Below are 17966 nucleotides of genomic sequence, written 5' to 3' on the forward strand. Positions count from 1 at the left end.
CCAGGGATCAAATCCACATCTCTTGCACCCCCTGCATTGGCGGGTGTGTTCTTTACCAACTGTGCCACCTGGCAACTACCATGGGGATCTTGAGAAAACAGTGTACATGTTAAAGCATCATGCACACTCAAGACCTGAATCTAAGTCTCTGGGGAAAAAGTGCATGTTCATTAACACTTCCATTCTCTCTGGGATCCATAGGAACCCCATGCTGCTCTCTGCAAGATGGCTAAACAGTTAGGTCCCTCAACGATGTAATTACTGAAGGTCCAAGTCTACAGAGCTGTTTCCAGTTCCCTTTACCTCCCTTCCTGGGACCTTTGCTCTCTTTCTGTGCCAGCAGGAAGCACACGGCCAGTATTTGTCAACTTGATTTCATTTGTGTGGGTTCCTGCATATTTACCCAGGGCACCAATGGGAACACTGGAGCAGCCCCTGGAAGCCCTACCAGGCATTGGAACTTCCCCGTATCCCCGTGCAAGCCCAGCTGCTCCTAGCCCAGTCCACCAGCCCTGCAGCAGCAACAGAGAAAACAAATTAAGTCCTTGAGGTCCACACTCTGAGTGCCACAACATAAATGTACAGACTAGCGGCCTCCCAGGTGGTGCTGGTGGTAAACAATCCGCCTGCAATGCAGGAGATGAAAGAGATGCAAGTTCGATCCCTGCGTCGGGAAGATCTCCTGGAGAAAGAAATGGCAACGCGCTCTAGTATCTTGCCTGAAGAGTTCCATGGAGAGAAGAGCCTGGCAGTTCACAGTCCAGGGGCTGCAGGAATCAGACATGACTGTGTGCGCGCACACACACACTCACACACACACTCAGCTGTGCAGATGACACTCGGTCTCTCCATGATCATATCTTTGCGTTATTATAAACCTCTTTCAAGGATTGAATCAATCTTTCACATTAATTGATGATGATTTCGAGTAATCCTACTGGATTGGTAGAAACTGTCAGCCAGGGCTGGGGGCAGTCACATTTGTCCGAGAGTGGTTGTTTCTTAGGCTCAGATCTTAGCAGGAGACAGGACTTTATTCTTATCAGTTATATTCATCAGGGAAAGAGTTGTGTGTGCAATGGTGGTAAAGAGCCCACAGTGCTGAGTCTATCCCCCCAGCACATAATTTCTCACTCTGGGAACCCAGGATGCAGCGTGGGGTGGGGTGTGGTCATTCGGGGCCCAGGGAAATGGACACCCCCTCACCCAGAGTGTCACCACGTGCTATGGCCAAGGTCAGAGAGGGGAGGGAATCACTGGGGCCAACACCACCTCCACTTATCATTCTTGGCAAAAATCAGTAACGTGCCCTCGTCCAACTGCAAGGGAACCGGTGGTCTTCTCTTTTCCCAGTGTAAACAGAGAATCAGATGTATGAAACGAGGATAAGGTTCACCTCTCCCACCACACACCCCATGTAGAGGGGCTGGGAAGAGGCCCTGGAGTGCTGAGAGGTGCTCACTCAGTCCAGTCACTTTACCAGTAGATGCCCGCTGTTTCATGACCTCATCCCTGACTCTACCTTCAGACCCTCCATGGAGGAGAGGAGGAGGGGCTGGCAGAGCAGCCGATGGTGCAATATACCTTTGTATGTGGTCAGTGTCCACATCAAGGGCCTCATGCAGGAGATGGCGCCCGTGGGCTGCCACTTATTCAGCAGAGTTTGTGAAGCAACGAAGACCGCTTCTTTCAGTGTTGTTTCTGGCAGAAACAATTGCTTTTTGCATGGGGGCTGCAGAACAGGGTTGGCCAACTTTCTGCTGGAAACCCCAAAAAGGGTTTTCAACAGGCAGGTGTATGGAAAGGGGGCACTGCCTAAATGGAGTTTCCCAATCTTCAGGGTGTCGGGAGTTGGGATGGCAAAAATCCACGCACCCTGGACCATGGATCGGAATGAGTACTCAGCCGCCCACCCGGCTGCCCAAGCTGGAGAGTGGCCATGCTGACCATCACCGTCTCGTGTCTCCCATCCTGACGATGATGCTCTCTGACTTTGACTCTTGAACCTATGACTTTCAAATTCTTTTTCAAAAAGACGCTCTTTAGAAGGTACACACATGAGCAACTTTTACATTTTTTTGTCCCCCAAGATTTTCTCTATTTTACTTTATTTTCTTTTTCTCCTTTTTTTTCCAAATTCTTTTCCCATTTAGGTTGTTACAGAGTGTTTAGTAGAGTTCCCTGTGCTCCACAGAGATCCCTGTTGGTTATCCATTTTAAGTATAGCCATTACAATATTGTAAAGTAATTAGCCTCCAACTAATAAAAATAAATGGAAAAAAATAAAAATAAATATAGCCGTGCGTACGCGTCCATCCCAAACTCCAAGTCTATCCACCCCCCATCCTTCCTTCCTAGTAACAATAAGGTCATTCTCAATTTTAAAACTTCATAGGGTTCTAACTCTTGAACTGAAAAGAAAAAAAAAAGAAAATTCAGCATCAGTTTAGCTGAATTGAAAGGGAACGGGAAAATGCAGAGAAAATTCGCAGGAATGGGTATTAATATTTCATCGTCTCTGATAAGGTCCTTTCAGAACGCGCTTTCTCACTAACTCTCCACGTGTCTGCTGAAAATATTTAACTGTCTCACTCTCTCCTGTATTTCATGTATAAACGTCAAAACCCCATAACTCTCTGATTCTTTCACACAGGTTAAAAAACTTTCCTTTTTAATTCTAAATTTGATTTATTACTGAGCAGGAATGGGTAGCAAAGGGCTTCATTCTGCATGGGAATTATGCCTTCAGTAAAGCAGAGGGAAGCAAATATAAAGAGAGAGGGGGCAGGTGGCAGACCAATACTGGGAATTTGTGACTTGAACAGTATTGAATTTTTCATCCTAAAGTAGTTTCACATTTTTAAAATTAATGCTTTTAATTTTCTTTTTAAACTCAACCTTTGAATGGCCATATGAAATAATAAATATTGCAAATACAATAGAAAGACATTTAAAATAGGAGCATTTTAAAGGCTTTTTATTTTTCAAAATAAAATGCCCTGAAATTGGGATCTGTAAGAACTAAAATGTTAGCATTCTGGCAGCAAATCAAGCTTCTGTGATCCTTATTAACTGACTTGTGCAAGAACATGGTGAACCATGTGGGGACAGCCTGCCTGCGCAAGTCACAGACTGATCTATTAGAGAGACAAGTTCCTAGGCTAACACACGTATCTATTTTTAATGTAACATGAAGTTAAAAAATAGTGCTGCAAATAGGTGCAGGATTTACTGCAGAAATCTTTCAAGGAGGATTTATTTGTTAAAATTTCAGTCTGTTTTCTGCAATTTCTTGCAAGCGATTTAACCTTTTCTATTTTCTTGGTTCAGCCTGCTCTAACATCTGTTCTTCTGTCCCTGCACTTGCGTCCAGAGGAAGCACACAGGAACTTCTGCTTTTGTGCAGTCCATGCCCAGCCTGGATGAGCCCTGCTCATGACCCCAGGCCACAACCACAGCCTGAGCAAGCGCTGGTAATAGCGGACCATGCAGATTCCTTGAGGCGTCCATTTGCTTCAGCATCAAAAAAAAACCTTTCAGTCTGTAGTTGTGCCCTGAGCCCCTAGTAAGGGCTCTGTAGACTGTGCTCACCCTTAGACATTCATGTATATACTGGGATATTACTTAGTCATAAACAAGGAATTAAATAATGCCATTTGCAGAGATGCGGATAGACCTGAAGACTGTCAGACAGAGTGAAATAAGTCAGAAAGAGAAAAACAAATATCATATATTAAGATGTGTATTTTGTTCAGTCGCTCAGTTATGTCTGACTCTGCTTCCCTGTGAACTGCAGCACGCCAGGCTTCCTTGTCCATTGCCAGCTCCCAGAGCTTGCTCAAACTCATGCCCACCAAGTTGGTGATGCCATCCAACCATCTCATCCTCTGTCGTCCCCTTCTCTTCCTGCCTTCAGTCTTTCCCAGCATCAGGGTCTTTTCCGAGTCAGTTCTTCACATCAGGTGGCCAAAGTTTTGCAGCTTCAGCATCAGTCCTTCCAATGAATATTCAGGACTGATTTCCTTTAGGATTGACTGGTTTGATCTCCTTGCAGTCCAAGGGTCTTTCAAGAGTCTTCTCCACCACTATAGGTCAAAAGCATCAATTCTTCAGTGCTCAGCTTTCTTTATGGTCCAACTCCCACATCCATACATGACTACTGGAAAACCATAGCTTTGACTAGACAGATCTTTGTTGGCAAAGTAATATCTCTGCTTTTTAACATGCTGTCTAGGTTGGTCACAGTTTTTCTTCCAAGGAGCAAGTATCTTTTAATTTTATGGCTGCAGTCACCATCCACAGTGACTTTGGAACCCAAGAAAATAAAGTCTGTAACTGTTTCCAGTGTTTCCCCATCTGTTTGCCATGAAGTGTTGAGACCAGATGCCATGATCTTCGTGTTTTGAATGTTGAGTTTCAAGCCAGCTTTTTCACTCTCCTCTTTCACTTTCACCAAGAGGCTCTTTAGTTCTTCTTTGTTTTCTGCCATAAGGTTGGTGTCATCTGAAAATCTGAGGTTATTGATATTTCTCCTGGCAATCTTGATTTAAGCTTGTGCTTCATCCAGTCCAGCATTTCTTATGATGTACTCTGCATTTAAGTTAAATAAGCAGAGTGACAATATACAGCCTTGACATGTTCCTTCTCCACCAATTTGAAATCAGTTCATTGTTCCTTGTCTGGTTCTAACTGCTGCTTCTTGACCTGCACACAGATTTCTCAGGAGGCAGGTAAGGTGGTCTGATATTCCCATCTCTTTAAGAATTTTCCACAGTTTCTTGTGATTCACACAGCCAAAGGTTTTAGTGTAGTCAATGAATGTTAATTCAATTATACTTTCTAGATTAATTCAATTTCTCATTAACATTCTTTTACAATACTCAACTATCCCTTATAAGGTACTTACTATGGATACCAGACACTTTTACAAGTGCTTTGCATGTATTAGCTTATCTAGTCCTTGTAATAACCATGAGGTCAATTCTGATATTGTTCCCATTTGATTCGGTATCCAATGCAGAGAAATCTTGGAAGTGGCCTAAAGTCACATGACAAGTGAGAAATGAAACCAGGATTTAAACCACAGCATGACTTCAAGTGTTTGTTTACAACCGAAATACCATCGTCCGTGGATGTCATTACGAGTCACTATACTTGGTCTAGGTCGATGCCTGGAAACACATCTACTGGAGCCAAGTCTGCAGAAACGTGTGCATCGAATGTTCCGGCTGCCTTCCTAGCCCCTCCCTTCAACATGACTCTGCTTGGTGGATGCCTCTGCCCTCAGCCCTCCTTCCCACATGTGCATCCACCCCAACAAGTCACCCATTTCTTTGTCTTTGCCCTTTCACTCCTGCCTCTGCCCTCCCTAGACCCAAACTTCCTGCCCTCGAAAGTCTCTCCCATCTCCTGTGTTCTTATATCGTGTTCTCATTTGGAGAATCTACTGCTGGGAGCTGCAGGAGTGCAAAGTCTGAGCCCCTTGCAAGTACAGGGTTCTCTCCCAGAGTGGCGGGGGTGGGGGCACAGCAGATCAAGGAAGAGAGCAGCGGACAGCCTCTGTGGCCTGGCCTGACCAACAGCTCACAGCTAGCATCATAAGCTACACAGATGCCCCAAATATAAACATCAAATTGTACGATCATAAAGGAAGACTTATCTACAATTCAAGGGTAAGAGACATGTGAATGATACCTCTCACTGGATGTGAGAATTGCAAGTAATTTTATTTTCCTTTTTGCTCATATCTTATTTTTTCCCCCCAAGATTTTTTCCAATACCCAAGTACTTTGATTTTATAGTCAATCAAACTAACTAATCCTTTAAGAGCTCAAAGTCACCTGTAGCACTACACATGGAGATATTAAAAGACAATTGAGGGGCTTCCCTGGCAGTCCAGTGGCTAAGACTCTGTAATCTCAATGCAAGGGCCCCAGGTTTGATCCCTGGTCAGGGAACTAAGACCCCACAGGCTGCAACTAAGAGTTCACATGCAGCTAAAAGATCCCGCATGTCACAACTAAGGCCTGGTGCAGCCATAAAATAATAAAATACATACATTTTTTAAAGTCATTTCTAAAGACAGTTGAAAGCTACACTATATAGAAAGCTTTTTAACTTAATACAGATATTCAAATTGGGTGTTCCTTGGCAGGGATGAATTCCCAGACACAATAAGTGTTAAGCAAGCGTGAGACATTCATCCTTGGTGGTTGTTTTACAGGATATTCTTGCATTCATCCACCCAGCCCTCAGCTCAGATGTTGCTGGAACTCCTGCAGTCCTCCAGATATTGTGCCATCGTGGTGATGTGAATGCAATTACATGACAGTATCCAGTCTTTTATCCACTCACATTCTATAGCAGAGACAAAAAAAAAAGTGTTAAAATAGCATATAAAATGTGCTGTAATGGATCAAGGGAGAGACATTGGGGATTCTTCAAGCTTCTACGCCAACTTCAAGCTTCTACGCCAAGCTTCACAGCAACTTAGGAAGATGATATTGAGACAGGTTCCAGGGCACGGACCAAGACCAGGGATTGTCCATCTAACCATGACAGAAGTCTGCCTGTTCTCTGAAGAAAGGTCAGCCAGGATGCCAGAAGTCTTCCAGGAGATAAGCCACCAGCTATTTGATCTACAGCTTACTGATGTCTTGGTTTTAATATAATATGAAATGAAATATTAAAAAGCAGACACATTACTTTGCCAACAAAGGTCTGTCTAGTCGAGGCTATGGTTTTTCCAGTAGTCATGTATGGATGTGTGAGTTGGAATATAAAGAAAGCTGAGCACCAAAGAATTGATGCTTTTGAACTGTGGTGTTGGAGAAGACTCTTGAGAGTCCTTTGGACAGCAAGGAGATCCAACCAGTCCATCCTAAAGGAAATCAGTCCTGAATATTCATTGGAAGGACTGATGCTGAAGCTGAAGCTCTAATACTTTGGCCACCTGATGCAAAGAACTGACTCATTTGAAAAGATCCTGATCCTGTGAAAGATTGAAAGTGGGAGGAGAAGGGGATGACAGAGGATGAAATGGTTGGATGGTATCACCGACTCAATGGACATGAGTTTGAGTAAACTCCAGGAGTTGGTGATGGACAGGGAAACCTGGTGTGCTGCAGTCCATAGGGTCACAAAGAGTCGGACACGACTGAGTGACTGAACTGAGCTGAACTGAATTGAAATCAAATCATACAAGCTAATCTTCTGTGTCTGTCTTCTTTTGCTTAGCTTGATGTTTTTGAGGTTCAGCCTTGAGTTGTTGTAAGTATAAATATTCGTCAGAATGATCAAACTGTACCCTGATAATGTGTGCATTTCATTTTATGTAAATTACAACTCATTAAGGTTGATTGTTAAAAGACAAATGTTATCTCATATTTTGTCTTATGTTCAACAAACACAAAAGTGCTGTCACCTTGCTATTAAAATTTCTAAATACACATTAAAATATCCTAAAAATAAAATGAAATGAAATAGGATGAAATTGTTTTTCAATAAAAGACATAGAGTCAAAGACAATCATAATTTTTGTAGAAGCAGCAGCCTAATCAGAATTTAAAAACCTGAAGGTTTTCCTTTGAAATATTAAAGGACTATATTTTTGGAGACTGTAGATTGTGTATATTTTAAATATATTTTAATTGATGTATGCACATAAAAATGTACAAAAATTTCATGTACAGTTCAACACATTTTTAAAATATTAACACAAAATCCTAATCAAGAAAGAAAATACAAGCATTCTAGAGGTCATTGTCAGGTCTCCTTCTAGTCACCATCCCCCTTCTCCAGAAGTAACCATGTTCCTAAGTTCTACCACCAGTGATTAGTTTCGCCTCCTTTTGGTCTTTTTACAGAAGGAATTACACAGTGTACTGGTTGGTGCCTGGCGGTGTTTTCAACATTACAGTTGCAAGAAACGGCTACACTGTTATGTATTGGGCCACGAAAACATGGTGTCATACTATGTGTAAATTACATAATTTATTTACTCATTCTTCCAGATTTGATGTCTACTGAGTAAACTCTAGCTTGAGGATCTAATGGGTAGTGCTACCATGATCATTTTTGCATTGCTGCTCATATATGGCCATTTATCTTGGGCATATACCTTAAAGAATAAACGTTAAACATATGATGCTAAAATATTCGGTCTAATTGTATGCTGCAAAATGGTTTTCTAGACTGATTTTACCTATTTACCCTCCTACCAGCAGTGTAACATGATTCCACATTGTCCACATCTTTTCCAAATTTTAATATTACTGGCAGTCATAAAAATTTAACCATGTGTAGCAGTACTATATTTGCTTTTCTCTGGTAACTAGTGAGATTGAAAACATTTTTCCCTTATGTACACTACCATTTGTGTATTCTGTTTTGAAAAGTGTTTAGTTATTAATATTTGGATTCATTTTTCTATTGTGTATAAGTGAAAGTCGCTCAGTCGTGTCTGGCTCTTTGCCACCCCCTGGACTATCCAGTCCATGGAATTCTCCAGACAAGAATACTGGAGTGGGTAGCCTTTCCCTTCTCCAGGGGATCTTCCCAATCCAGGGGTCAAACCCAGGTCTCCCGCACTGCAGGCAGATTCTTTGCTAGCTGGGCCACCAGGGAATCCCAAGAATACTGGAGTGGGTAGCCCATCCCTTCTCCAGGGGATTTTTCCAACCCAGGAATTGAACTGGGGTCTCCTGCTTTGCAGGTGGATTCTTTAACAGCTGAGCTACCAGGGAAGCCCCTATTGTGTATAACTTCTCTCTTTTTATAATTGATTTGTAGGAACTCTGTTCAGGATGACACTCACTTTTTGTGTTACAGATATCTTCCAATTTGTGCCTGATATTTTTATTTTGATAGTGGTGTTATTTGATGAATGGAAGCTCTTAATTTTAATGTAGCCCAATTTGTCAATTCTCTTCTCAAACGTAGGGATTCTACCTGAGAGAGATGCATACGCAAGGCCGTGAAGACTGTTACTTTCTAAAAGCTGTTTTTGTTGTCAATGTTCACCCTTGGATTAACAGTCCATCTAGACTTCATGTTTGTATATACTGTGAGGGATGAATCAATATTACTTATTTCCATATGAATGCAGTTGGCCATGCATCATTTATTGAAAATGACATCCTTCCCTCAGGGAATTATAGTGATACTGTTGTCATAAGTCAAGTACCGAATGAGTGTGGGTCTGCTTCTGAACTCTAAATTGTGCTCCATGCGCGGATAGGCCAGTCCTATGGCCTGGGCCATGACACTTTGATTACCCAGACGCTACTGATCACACAAAGGCAGGTCATTCAAAGGACTACGTGAGCTCTGAGTACATTCCTGCAAGGCTTTAATAAAGATAAGTGATGCAGAACAGCAGGAGAAGGAAGGTACAGGAGAAACCAGAGAGGCCCCAGTCCCCCACCTCAGAGCCCTTTCTCAGGGCATGACACGTGTTTCTTCTTCAAATTTCATACAGCCAGCCTCATGCCAGATCCCTGGTCTCAGGGGAGCCAAGGTTCAAGGTTACCAACCAGTCTTTTCCTCCATTAGCTGGAACCTCTGTTCAGCAGTACTGGCTGAAATCCAGCTGTCCTCCTCTGAAGGTCCATTTGCAAACTCAGCGGTGTTGGCAGAATTCACTTCTTCAGATGTGGGGCTGACATCCCTGTTTTCTTGCTGACTGTTGGCCAATGGCTGCTCTCGGACCTCCAGAGCCTCTCTGCCCACCAGTAGTTCACAGCAGGACTGTCTGCTCTCTTCCAGGAGGGCAGCGAGAGTCTGTCATCTGCCTGCTCCAGCCTTTTAAAAAGCTCAGACAGTTAGTTCAGGTCCACCTGGGTAATCTCTGAGTCCTAAGGTCAACTGACTTGCGACTTTAATTACGTCTGTGGAAACCCTTCACAGAAGTACCCAGATTGGTAAAAGTCGCTCAATTGTGTCCAACTCTTTGTGACTCCATGGACTATACAGTTCATGGAATTCTCCAGGCCAGAAACTGGAGTGAGTAACCTTTTCCTTTCCAGGGGATCTTCCCAACCCGGGAATCGAACCCAGATCTCCCACATTGCAGGTGCATTCTTTACCAGCAGAGCCACAAGGGAAGCCCAAGGATACTGGAGTGGGTAGCCTATTCCTTCTCCAGCAGATCTTCCTGACCCAGGAATCGAGCCAGGGTCTCCTGCTTTGCAGGCAGATTCTTTACCAACAGAACTATCAAGGAAGCCATTAGCTGAATAGCTAGGAGACAAGACTATTGGGAGGGAGGCGAAGAGCAAGAGGCATCTCCAGAATCCTACCTACCACACACACAAGATCCTGGTCCTATCACGGCACAACCTCTGTTTTCATCTGGAAGCATGTGTGGAATGGCCTTTCCTGGGCCAAGGTGGACGGACTTCATTGTCTTTTCCTCATATCACTCTAAGTATCAGTTGGGTTTGTTTTATCAATTAAGTCTCTTCACTAGGATGCTCACCATTCTTCCCTTCCTCCTGAAATGATATCTCTTTTAAACAAGCAATATGACAAGCAAGGCTTTTTCCTCAACATTCTCTTCCCATTAAATAAAAATTAAAATTTTCTAGGACTACTAGAGCTACACTAATTTCCCCCAAGTGTTTTATAGCCTTTCTGCCAATGCTTGTTTGCCCAACAAACATATTGCAATTGAGTGCTTACTGTTTGAAGGCAACTTGAGGATATAATTTGGACCTCAAAACATTGAGTTCGCCAAGATAGTGTCATATAGGTAGCAATCATCCTAAATTTATTTTAGTTTGAGTGGCAAAACTTGGTAAAGATTTTCCCTATCAGTTCTGTATATGTGAGCCCACTGAGTCACTTGTAAATTAAGTTGGCTTTGGTTTTCCAAATATTCTTTACCTTAACTACAGTCTTAGACCAAAAAACAAATGATCTACAGATTTTAGGATAAAATGTACTATGACAAGTTGGCTATGAAGAGGGTATTTTATGTTCATTGCATCTAGGTAACTTCTCAACAGAGCATTCCTTAGCTCAGCATTGACCAAATCAAAACACATAATAGCAATCATCTTTAGCTAGTTGCACAGCATGAATTCTTAGCACCATTGTGGGCATGCCATCACTATTGAGGTTACTCTTTTTTTCAGTTCTTGACAGTCTGTAATTAATCTCCTGGAGCCAGCAGCTTTTCTCCCAGCCCATACAGGCCTATTGCATAATGGATTTGCATGTACAAATACACTTGCATCCTTAGTTAAATTCAAAATTTCGGTGACGATCCTAGGTATCCTAAATTGCTTTACATTAGCTTCTCAAGATGGTTCCGATTTCCCTCTACTATGGTCAACTGAAACAGGATAAGGAAATTTGTACAACATCCTCTTTCCCTAGTGTTTATTATAATGGGAAGGCCCTTCATTTGGGCATCATGTCTACTCCTATAATATGTCTGGTGGGAGGAGGCAACTCCATACACTCTTAGTTACGTTCCCTTTTGGCTTTTCATTGGAAGGTTTTAGTACGACAATACATTCTTCATATTGCTGACATCTGAATAAAGTGTTTTGTTTGTTTGTTTGTTACCATCCCCAGAGTTTTTTTCCAAATCAAAGCAAACGGTCTCAGGTCTTCTGGAAGTTGCCCCAAAGAAAATTGCCAAGAAACCCTGTCATCCTTTCCTTACCTCATAGCTGTTAAAACCCCTTGATGTGAAAGGTTGGGGATTTCTTTTCTGTGTCGCCATTAGATCTTTTTACATTGTCAAGGCTAGGGTAAATTAAGCAAATCTCTCACAATCCCCCCCGCCCCCAATTGGCCTGCTGATAGAATAGCCAGAGAATACCTAGTCTCTTATAGTGGTTATTACATATCAGTAGTCATGCCCTCTAGGCTTCTTAGGTGGCTCTAGTGGTAAATAATCCTCCCGAAAGTACAGGAGACATAAGAGATGAGGGTTGAATTCCTGGGTTGGGAAGATCTCCTAGAGGAGGGCATGGCAATCCACTCTAATATTCTTGCCTAGATAAGCCCCATGGACAGAGAAGCCTAGCAGGATACAGCCTATAGGTTTGTAAAGAATTGGACGTGACTGAATCGATTTAGCATGCACTCACAGTCATTGCCATCTACTTTCTCCTTTTTCATGCCATATTTAATTAAACATCTGAACCCAGTTTAATTTTTCTGAGTTTCTTGAGTTCTTTTATTCTTACTGTTTGCATTTTTTGAATAATCCTAATCTTTATTTTCTCTACCTGTTTATGGGTTCAGCAGCCTCAGAAGTAATCTGTTTAGTGTTTAAAAGTAGGGATGGAAAGCATTTATTTTTCAAGATGCATTTATATGCTTCCACCTCTGTCTAGCTCTCCAGATTCGGGTCTGTCCATCCAACGAGTTCTGAAAATTGTATAGCTAATTGATTGCCCTCGGCAATATAAGAAAAGCAGCTTCTTGACCACCAATGTAAAACACCCATTTCAGCGGTGTTCTATTAAGATATGATAGATGCTCATCCAAAAGTGATTTTCCTCTCAGACTGAATATCCAATGATTCAGAGACACGTGTATTCTTTTTGTGATCATTGTTCAGAGGTCATGGTCTACCCAGTGCCCAGCTCCCATCTTGTATCACACCCACGTCCACTCCAGGTGATGTTATCAGCCGTAACTTGCAGGAGCAGGCAGCACTGGAGCCATCCTCAGTTCCTTTCATTTTCACCAAATCAGCCAAAGTAGCCAAGGTTCTGAGTTCTTGACTGAAATCCATTCTCTCTGAATTTAAGTTTTGGTCACTTAGCTATTTTCCCATTTCTGGTTTATCACTTCTAATTTCCACTGATACAAATTTTAACTTACCAGTAAGTAATCTCAGTGCTTGAGCAACCTCACCCGGAGGTCTTCTGGGATTCAGCAGCTGTCCAAGATTCTGGACTCCTCCTTGCTTCATCCTGCATCTTCCCAAACATGGCTCTGCCTTGGGAGGTACGCTCCACTTCCTGCCCTTTCTTTGGTTTTTCAGTAGGTCTCAGCTCTATTCCCAGTGAGCACCTGGAATGCCCCAGAGCATTTGCTTCTGCCCCTCTGTCTGTGGAGGGTTTCTCCACTGCAGTGAAGACCTATGAATCCTTGCAGCAATGCCTCTGTGGCCATGGCCCTGCCAACAGCATTTTGGAGGCTGCTTCTTTGCACATGGCAAGGCCCCAGGATGCATTAGAGGGATTTCACTATTTGCTGCTTCAGTGTGTAGCTTTTTCAGAATGCTTTCTTGCTTCCATTTGGTAAGGGCCTTGGGCATGTTTATGGGGCTGTCAGCAATCTTGCCTAATTTCCAGCTTTCCTCCAAAGGGCCTCTGCAGCAACTGTCATGCCTCCCCTGCAGCCTTCAGCCGCAGATGATCTGCAGGAGAAATGATTCTAGCCCAGAATCACCTCTGTATATACTTCCTTTCTCAGCAGTCTTCCACGCACTGCTGCTTTGGACTTCAGGAATGTTGTGTTTCCCGTAGAGGGGGGACATACAGCTGTCCTGCTCTGCATCCAGTCTCCAGCACACTCACTTCACAAACTCAAATTAGGCCCACAGGAAATAACTGACAGGAGGCGGCTGACCTGATCTGACTGTTGCTCTTCAAGAACCCAGTGTTCCATCAGCCATGAAACATTCATTAAAAATGTGAATGTTTCTCCTCACCAATGTTTAAGCAATTCCGCCTCCTTCCACTGCTTTCCCAAAGCCTCTCTATGCCAGGAAAGGAAATAGGACACATACTTCACAATTTATTAAGAAAAACTAATTCAAAATGAATCATAGTATTGTGTAAAATGCAAAACCACACAACCTCTAGAATAAAACATACAAACATTATTCCTGACCTTGAGTTTGGAAAGCAGTTTTTAGATACTGCAACAAAAGCACAATCCATAAATGGAAAATACATATACATTAAATTTTGTCAAAATTGAAAACAATTACTGTGTTCAAGATACTATTAATAGGACTAAAAGACTGAGAAGAAATAATTGCAAATCACATTTCTGATAAAGGACTTGTATACAGAATATAAATAGTAGTATTAAAACTCAACAATAATCAATCAAGCAACCCATTTTAAAAACTTAAGATAACAGAAACATGTAAAAATAAAATATAAAGCCAAGACCCAAAATGTGATGACCTTTCACAGAGAGAACTCTGTTGTTAGGTCACACGCATGCATCCTAAGACACTGCAGTTGTGTCTGACTCTCTGGAACCCTACGGACCATAACCCCCCCCAGGCTCTTCTGTCCATGGAATTTTCCAGGCAAGAATACTTGAGTGGGTTGGCATGTCCTGCTCCAGGAGATCTTCTCAACTCAGGGATCAAACCCATGTCACTTACAGCTCCTGTATTGGCAGGCAGGTTCTTTTCCACTGGTGCCACCTGGGAAACCCCGCTAGGTACACACAGTGGCAATTAGAACATCTGCTTAGAGAATTGCCTTCTTTATCACTATGCAGTATCTTTCCTTATAGCCAATAAACCTCCTTGTCTTGAATTTTACTTTGAAATATCCTATGATTAAAGATTCCATGATATACCTTAACCTATTATTTTATTTTTAACCTTCTTAAAAAATGAGCTTTTTATATAGTAGACAAACTATGTGTAGGTCTTACTTTTTTTAATACAATCCTACAATCTTTGTATTTTAAATAATACATTTAGACCATTCACATTTAAAGCTATTTTGATACAGTTAAATTACAATCTACTGTATAGTTAACTGATTCCTGTTTGTTCCATTTGTTCTTTGCTTATTTTAAATTTAGGGCTTTTTTTGGTTTTCAATTGAGTAATTTTATGAATATATTTTATACATTCTATCAACTTATTATTTATAAATATTTTAAAAATATTTTAACACCTGCCCTAGGGCTTATACGATAAATGGAGTACATCATTAAATAAGAGTATCCAGTTTCATGAATAACACAAGGACCTTATAATAACATATTTTCTGTATCGCCTTTTCATTCCTTACATTGCTGTCATTATATATTTCAGTTTTACACATTGTGTGAGTAAGCAACACTTTATATTCATATTGCTTTAAATAGCTCTTATGTTTTGGAGCAATTAAAGTAAAAATAAAACATATACTTTAATCTTCATTTAGTTGCTTTATAATGTTCTTCTTTGTGAAGATGCAAGTTTCTGGAATATATTTTCCCTACTTGGAAAAATTCTGCTACCACGACTTACAGACAAGGTCTGTTGTCTTCAAATTTTGTTCGTCAAAGTATTTCTTTCTCCATTTTTAAAGAATATCTTCTGCGTGCATAGAATTCTCAGCTGACAGCTTCTTTTGTTGCTGGCACTTTAAAGATGCCCTCCAACTGTTGTCTTTCTTGTGTAATTTCTCACCAAAAGTCTGCTTATGTTTTGTATAGATAACATGCCCCCACCAACCCCCTCACCACTCCAACCCTCTGGCTTCCTTGAAGGTTTTCTCCTTTTCTTTGGGTTTCAGCAGTGTGAATATGATATGCTTATTGTGAGTCTTTTGCCACTAACTCTGCTTTGTATTCTCTAAATTTCTTGAATCTATGGTTTGTGGTTTGCCACAAACTTTAGAAATTTATGGCCACTATGTCTTCAAATGTTTTCTCTCTTTTTCTTCTTCTCCTGGCATTCTTGTTACAGCTGACCCTTGAACCACGTGGATTTGAACTGCATGGGTCCACTTATCCGTGGATTTGTTTCAATACATGCATACTACAGCCCATGATCTGCAGTTGGTTAATCTGTGGATCCAGAACTGAGAATGTGGAGGGCCAGAGGTAAAGTTTTATGCAAATTTTCAACTGCATGGAGGGTCGGCACCTTTAACTCTTTTGTTCAAGGATCAACTGTACCTGTGTATGAGTCTACTTTTCCCTCACAGCCCTGAGAGGTTATGCCTATTTTCTTTTTGAATTTCAGTTTAGGTAATTCCTATTCACTTGTGTTCAGGTTCATTCATTCTTTCCTAGACGGTGTAGAATCTACTGAAGAGCAAATTGAAGACAGCCTTCATCTCTCTTCCTCTGTTTTTGATTTCCAGAATTTCAATTTAATTTTATTTTTAATCTCAACTTCTGCTGAAATTACCCACCTGGTCCTGCATTTTGCCTACATTTTCCATTAATCTTTAGTGCAACAATCATAATTATTTTTAAAATTTACATTTCTAGTTTTGTGTCACTTTTGAGTATGTATGTGGTAACTTTTTTCTAATTGTGTTGTGTTACTTTTTTGTATTCCACATAATAACATTAAAATTGCAAATGTATATGACAGATGATGATTATATGTGAGCATGCCTTTCCTTCTACCATTTTTAAATTATTTTATTGAAAAATAATTGCTTTACAGAATTTTGCTGTTTTCTGTCAAACCTCAGCATGAATCAGCCATAGATATACATATATCCCCTCCCTTTTGAAACTCCTCCCCATTTCCCTGCCCACCGCACCCCTCATACACAGTGGTAATTTGAGTTTCCTGAGATTCAGCAAATTCCCATTGGCTATCCATTTTACATAATGGTAATGTAAGTTTGCATGTTATTCTCTCCATACATCTCACCCTCTCCTCCCCTCTCCCCATGTCCATAAGTCTATTCTCTATGTCTGTTTCTCCATTGTTGCACTGTAAATAAATTCTTCAGTACCATTTTTCTAGATTCAGTATATATGTGTTAGAATATGGTATTTATCTTTCTCTTTCTGACTCACTTCACACTGTATAATAGGTTCTGCATTCATCCATCCCATTAGAATTGACTCAAATGTGCTCCTTTTTATGGGTGACTAATATTCCATTGTGTATATATACCACAACTTCTTTATCCATTCCTAGGTTTTGGCTCTTCTTCCCTAGCCACTCTGCCCCTGGGTTTCAATTGTGATTTTACTTCCACCTGTACATGTGGGTCGTCCACTGGGGTTTAGCTCCTGAGGCTGCCCTGGTGGGCTTGGGTTTGCCCCTGTGAGGGCCAGGTGTGGAGGTGGTGCTTCTGCTTGGGTCGCAGGGGTTCTGGCAGCACCAGGATCTCAGGGGTGGGGTGGTGGCTAGGGCAGCAGGAAATACAGTGCTCTAGAAGGGTATGGCCACCAGTATTGGCCAATACGCTCCAGTATTCTTGCCTGGAGAAACCCCTCTCTGACAGGGAAGACTGGCAGGCCACAGTCTACAGGGTCACAGAGTCGGACAGGACGGAAGTGACCCTGTGCTCATAAACACAAGACTTTGTGTGTGTGTGTGTGCCTGTGGCAGCCCTGCCCCAGTGAGAGTTGGCTGGGAAGGTGTTGCAGCTGCTTTGCTTGTGGGGACCCTGGCGGCGCCAAGTGTGCAGAGACACAAACTGCCTCCACTAAAGAGTTACGACCCTGCTAGAGTCTTTTCTTTGAGTCTCTTGTAGTTGGCGATCAGAAGGCCTCTTTGGACTGTCTTTCTCCATAGCTCCACCCATTTAGGCACTTAGGAGGCTCCTTTGTCTGGGGTCCTACTCTGTAGATCGGAGCATTAGGCATTTAAAGGGGTACTTGGATCGGGTCCTACTCTGTAGATTGGCTCATCAGGCACTTAAGGGGGCACCTGAGTGGCGTCCTACTCTGTAGTTCAGTGAGGCAGGCATTTGATGGGCCAGCTTCTCTATCGTTCAGCTGCGGATGCTGGCGTGTGGGGAGAGAGGCTATGGTGATGGCTCCACCCCCTAAGCGGGACACAGCAGCATCACCTTGCTTCCATGGCTGCCTGGCTTTCCTCCACAGGCATTTCCCACCATGATCTCCTCCCTCACATCCCCTTGATCCTTCTCTCTGCAGTCAACAGCAGCCCTCGCCCTGGTATTGCTCACAATCCCCAGACTCCAGCTCCCAGCAGCTGCCCCTTCCAGGAGACCCGCGTTCCTGCCTGTCATAAGTATGGCTGCGGCAAGGACTGTCTGATTCTC

Source organism: Dama dama, chromosome 26 (genome assembly GCF_033118175.1).
Source record: "Dama dama isolate Ldn47 chromosome 26, ASM3311817v1, whole genome shotgun sequence".
NCBI lineage: Eukaryota > Metazoa > Chordata > Mammalia > Artiodactyla > Cervidae > Dama > Dama dama.